The following is a 6,000-nucleotide window of genomic DNA, read 5'->3' as shown; positions in this document are numbered from 1 at the left end:
ATGCAGCCAAGGCTTCGTTGGTTTGCTGAAGTGAGCAAGAACTGGATTTCAACCTCCACCTTCTGCCTCAGCCAAGTATGGTGCAATACTCAACCTGCACAACTGTACAGGGCAGCCCTGTCTGTAATGATTTACTTAACTATCAAAGCAGAAGAGAATATGCTTTCCTCTCCCATTTAAACACACTCTCCTAATGGATTGCCAGTCCACTTTGTTTAGAACCTCTCCAATCTGGGCTGGAGCGATGGCTCCGTGGTTAAGAACACTGGCTGTTCTTGCAGAAGACCCAGGTTCAAATCCTAGCACCCACATGGCAGCTAACAGCTGTCCGTAACTCCAGTTCCAGGGGATCCGACAGCCTCTTCTGTCCTCCTTGGTCATTGCACGACACGGGTGCACTTACCTACATGCAGGCAATACACACATACACATAAAAATAAAAAATTTTAAAAAAAGAACATCTCTGATCTTTACATTTTACAAACCTAACCATTTTACAAATAAATCCCCAAGAGTGTAGCTTCCCCACAGCCTCTCAGAGCTGGAGGAGAAAACAGGAAGTGGTAGGGAGCACTGAAGGGATAGGAGTCTGGACACCAGTGCAGGGCGGTAGCAGTGCAGATCACTGGTGGTCCAGGCCTGTAATACCAATACCCAGGAAGTTGAGCCAGCAAGAACCATCTTGAGTTCAAGTCCAGCCTGGGCTACAGAGTAGGTTCAAAACCAGCTGAACAACTGAGTGAGACTCTGCCTCAAAATAAAAAGTATTTTAAAGAGAAGAGTTGACTCAGTAGGTAAAGGTGCTTGCTGTCAAGTCCAACAACCTGAGTTCAATCCCCAGGGCCCACATGGTGGAGGGAAAGAACTGATTCCTGTAAGTTGGCATCTGACCTTCACACACAATAAATAAATGCTAAAAAAAAAGAAAATAAAAAAGAAAGAAAGCAAAGAAGAAAGCCAGAGGAGGGCCGTGCTGTATCTCGGTTGTACAGCAGTTACCTAGCTTGCTTGAGGCTCTGGGTTTCATCCTGTAGTACCAAAAGGGAAAAATAAACAAAACAAAACATGAAGATTGCATGTTTTATAGTTATCAAGGGCTGGGCAAAGAGAGTATGACCTACTCTTTGGCCGTCTGCATCTGCCCAATAGGAATAACAGAGCCTAGGTTCCAAATCTAGACCTGGTGATAGGCCTAGAGAACTCACAGCATCGTAACCTTGACTTCCACAGTCCCTTTGTTCCCTAAGTGCTCACACCTCAGAACAGAAAGGGCTTAAGAATTCCTCCCACCCCACCCCAAACACTCTCATTTTGCTTCTCTGCTCATCCCAGACCACAGAGATGCTGGGTGGACTCAGGGAGAGGCCAAGAGGGCATGGGAGCCTCACTCACAGCTGGGCACTCACAGATGACCTCCCCAGCTTCAATGACTCAGATGTCCAGATAGTGGTCAGGGAGAACAGGACAAAGTCTATTCTACAGGGATAGACACAGGCACCCCTTGAGTTCAGCCAGTCAGGTTCCCACTTCAAGGTGCTGTCTCCACACAAGCGTCTTCTCAGACTAGAGCAACAAGCTCCTCTGCAGACAGTGGAAACTGAAGGCTCCACTCATAGACCAGGGCAATGCATTATAAACACATTTTCAATTAGCTGTTCTCTTTCCTTCAGCACTCAGACAGATTCTCTTCCCTCACTAATGGGGTCAGACCCCTGCCTTTGCTGCCTGTGAGTGTTGAGAGAGATGGGCACTTCAGTCAGGAAAGTTCTTCAGCTCTCCTCCAAGATGAGGGGCAGGACCAGAACCCAGACATCCCAATTAGGGACTACACCAGCTTCCCAGGGCCTCTTCTGGAGCTTGAGCCCACCTTTGGGGTCCAGGATACTGAACTTTATTGAGGAAAAGCCTAAGCACAGGGAGGCCTAGTGTGATGCAGACACCTAGTCCCCATCCTTAAGAAGCAACTCGATGGTGAAACATCAGGGAATGCCCCATGACTTTCCTTAATCTGGGCTTTCCCAGCAAGCAAAGATGGATGTCATAGTTTAATTATATTATTAACGGCAATAATTGCTGCCATTTATTACGTACTGACAGCATGCTAGATGCTGCAGAGTTCTGTTATCTTGTTAGCCCCCCAGAACTGTTAACATGTTACATTATTATACCCATCTTTTTTTGTTTTGTTCTGTTTGGTTTGATACAGGGTCTCTGTAATTCTGGTTGGACTCACCGCCCCCCCGCCCCGCAGTCTCCTGACGGTGGAGATTACTGGTTTGTACCACCAAGCCTGGCTTATCCCCATTTTATGGTTACAGTAAGGGAAGCTCAGATAAGTAACTTGTCTAAAGTCATGAAGGTTAAGTGATAGGGCCAGAGTTAGAATCCAAAGTACCCTTAGCATTCTGCTTCCTTTGGCTTATACCCCTGCTGGTGTTTGTCCCTCCTGATGGGCCTGACTGTAGAGATGTGTGTAGGTGAGGCCCTGCAGAGGAAAGAAGTAAGTGAAAAAGAAAAGAGCCAGGAGAAGCCCCAAGGGTTCTGCACCCCTGGGCCAGGGTGTGCTTTTGATGGTGGGGACTGGCTGGTAATAGAGGTGATGGGAACACAATCATTCTCAAAACTCTGATCTGCTAAGCAATAAAAACCTGAGATTGGATGATATCTTTAGGCCCTTCTAGACCCTTCCAGAGATAAAGGGAAGTGGGATGAAAGCTGGCAGTGTAGCAGGGCTATGGACAGCAAGAGCAAAGGAGATTTGGGCCAAGTCATCTGCCACCAAGTGAGGGCAAATATCTGCCCACCTAACTCAGGGCACAGCAGGCAGGGATCAGCTTGCTTCATCTCCCTGCTGGGACAGAGACTGAGTGTCCTGCTTAAGTCCCAGTGTACCCCCACTGTGGATGGGCACCAGGCGCTTCCTGATGCCCCTCTATTGTGTAAGGTGAGTGTGGACAAGCCATCTCATCTTGGCTCTGGCACTCTTGTTTCGTAGGTGTTCAGAAAATTTATGATCAATGAAGGAGAGCTGTAAGATAACATGGGGAGGGGGAAATTCCATTTTATGGCAACTGAGGGGCCTAAACACAGGGTGAAGACTGTTACCTTAGGCCTGGGCTCCAGGGTGCCTCAACCACCTCCCTTCCTGGCCAATAGAAGAAACCCAGCACCAGCCTCTGGCAGCCTGGTCACTCCTTTACTACCTGTCCCTCTATGCAAAGGGCAAGCCATCAGAGCCCAGGACAGACCATCAGAGCCCAGCAAGATCCTGGTCTGCCTGCACCCCACCAGGATTGCAGTCAATGAGCAGGAACAAGGCTGTCGAAGCTTCCACATGAGGGCGCTAGAAGGGCGTGGGAAAAACGGAAGCTGGACTCGCTGGCATCATACGGTGAAAAATATTTAGATCTTCCGCTGGCCTCCCCCGCAAGTCCTCACCCGGCAGCCGAGACCCCTCACCCATGTCCCTGTCAGCCCCGCCACTGTCAGTTTGGGTTCCTAGGTCAAGTGAACGAGTACGAGAGCCGCGGGCAGATCCGAGTTCGAATCCCGACTCTGCCACCCACTGCGCTCTGCTTCCAAGAGCCTGCCTGTGCAATGGGTCCACGGCCGGAGGCCGAGTGGGCACTCGGAAGCGTCGGCTTCCTGCCCGCTACCCGCCCTCGAGATCCAGACCGCCTTTCTCCGCTGTTTTTTCATCCCTCCCTCCCGCGCCCTTTTCTTCAGGCTAGGTAACTCTAGCCAAACCGCAGTCTTTAGCAATCCTTCGCGCCCACCCGGCGCCCAGCGAGCCTCACCGCGGCCGCGACCCGCCCCGCGGCCAGACTGCCGCCCCGGCCCCGCCCGCCCACTCGGGGTCGCTCGGAAGCCGAACCTGCCCGCCTCGGGCAGTGGAGGGCGCTGCCCGCCGAGGCGTGCCGGGACTCTGGGTGCCCACCCCGGGGTCCTACTGGAACCTGAACCTACCCCGACCCCGCCCATCCCGGGGGTCAAACCCGAACCTGCCCCGGCCCCGCCCACCCCGGGGTCCTATTGGAACGTGAACTGGCCCGGGTCCCGCCCACCCCGGGGCTCGAAACTGAACCTTCTCGGGCCCCGCCCACCCCGGGGTTCTTCTGAAACCTGAACCTGTCCCGGCCCCGCTCACCCCGGAGGTCGAGCCCGAACCTGCCCGGGCACCGTCCACCCCGGGGTCCTACTGGAACGTGAACCTGCCCGGGCCCCGCCCACCCGGGGGTCGAATTTGAACCAGCCCGGGCCCGACCACCCTGGGGTATTACTAGAATTTGAATTTATCCGGGTCCCGCCCACCCCAGGTCCTAACCAAACCAAACCTTTCCCGGCCCAGCCCACCCAGGGGTCGAACCTGAACTTGCCCGGGCACCGCCCACCTGGGGGCCCCAATCAAACTAGAATATATCCAGGTCCCGCCCGCCCACCTCGGGGTTTCCCAGGTCCTGACCGCCCGGCCCCAACCCGCGGTCCTGAGCGGGGCACTCTTCCGGTGGCCCAGTCCTCCCTCTAGCTTCGACGTCCCAGCCCAGCCGCCGCCCGGGCAGGATGGAGCGAAGCGGGTGCGCTGGCCAGGGCCCTGCCCGGGTGGCCAAGGGCACCCGGGTGGGGTGGTGGACTGGCCGCTAGGCCTGCCAGCCCCAGCTGACCACAACCCGAGGGCAACGCTGCAAATAGTCGCGGTTTCCAGCCGGTGCCCTGCCTCCTTCCCTGCCTTCCGGACTTTGGGGTTTTCTCGCCCTTCTTCCCGCCGCCCTCTCCTCTGCCCGAAGCCCCCCGCCTGAGCCCTGCAGCACGCCCGCCCACCACATCCTGCTCCACGCGAGGTGGTTCCTTCCCCAAAGAGATGGAGAGCTCCCGCTAGCAGACCATCGCCCAGGCCCAGGCTTCGCGCTGTGCCAGGCACTGCGACCACTTTGCGGGCAACCCATGTCCTGCCCTAGGAGGGACAGCTTCAGTTTGCAGATGTTGAAACTGAGGCTCAGAAACTCTTTAAGGGCTAAAATCAAATCATGTCATTTGCGCTTGCAGAGGGAAGGCCACCTCCAGCACTCAGGGGTCAGTGCTGTGACTGCCACCAGGCCAGCCTGGGAGGCCCCAGTGGAGCTGGAGTCCTAGAAGTTAATCTGCCCCTGATACTTGGCAATACCTAGAACAAGCCTGATCTGCCTCTTGTTTCCACAACTGTGAAATGAAAGGGGCAAAAAAGGTCCAAGTGTTCCCTAAAAGAATGACACACTGCAGAAAGCCCAAACCGGAAGATGGAGGCATTGACTGTCTTCCTGACCATGAAGTTGAAACCAGGTGACTGCTTCCCCCCTGCAGTGCTAAGACGAACAAGGAAATAGGCCAAGCCAGGGAATCTGCATTTTAGCGTGGTCTGGCATTCTGAAGCAATTCCCAGTGCAACCCACCAGGAATTTTTGGTGTGGGGGTGTACCTCCAAACGCTACCCTTTGCTTTTATTATCCCTTTTTTGGCAAGCCCAGACTCAGAGTGAGCACGTTTACTACAAACCTACTGTGTGCATGCTAAGCATTCACCTCTCACAGCCCCCATGAGGAGGGGCTCACAGCACAGCCCTGCCACTACTCAACTGCCCAGCAGAGTGACCCTGAGCTCAGCTGGCCCATTTAGAACTGGAGCCAAGTACCTTCTATCAGCTGTGCAAACTTGCACAAAGCTTATAGCTACATGATCCTAGCAAGGGCTGGGTTCCCCCTTTACTGTGCACAGTATACAACCTACATAGCCTCTCCTAGCAAGCTCATGGAGAGCCGCAGGAATATAAGTGGAAGATAACAGGAAAGATCCCAACTGATTCTTGCTGGAGACAATAGAGACAGGGAAATTCTAGGAAGGAGTGAACATTAAGTAGGACCAAGGCTTAAAGACGAATGAGAGTTTTTCAGAGGGAAAAGGAGAGCCAGGCAGAGGCAACTAAAACCATGAAGGCAGGAAGTCATGGCCTGCTCTTATCCTGAGAGC

The sequence above is a fragment of the Nannospalax galili genome, unplaced genomic scaffold (assembly GCF_000622305.1).
Source record: "Nannospalax galili isolate Female #2095 unplaced genomic scaffold, S.galili_v1.0 scaffold95, whole genome shotgun sequence".
NCBI lineage: Eukaryota > Metazoa > Chordata > Mammalia > Rodentia > Spalacidae > Nannospalax > Nannospalax galili.
This window is presented reverse-complemented; position numbering follows the sequence as displayed.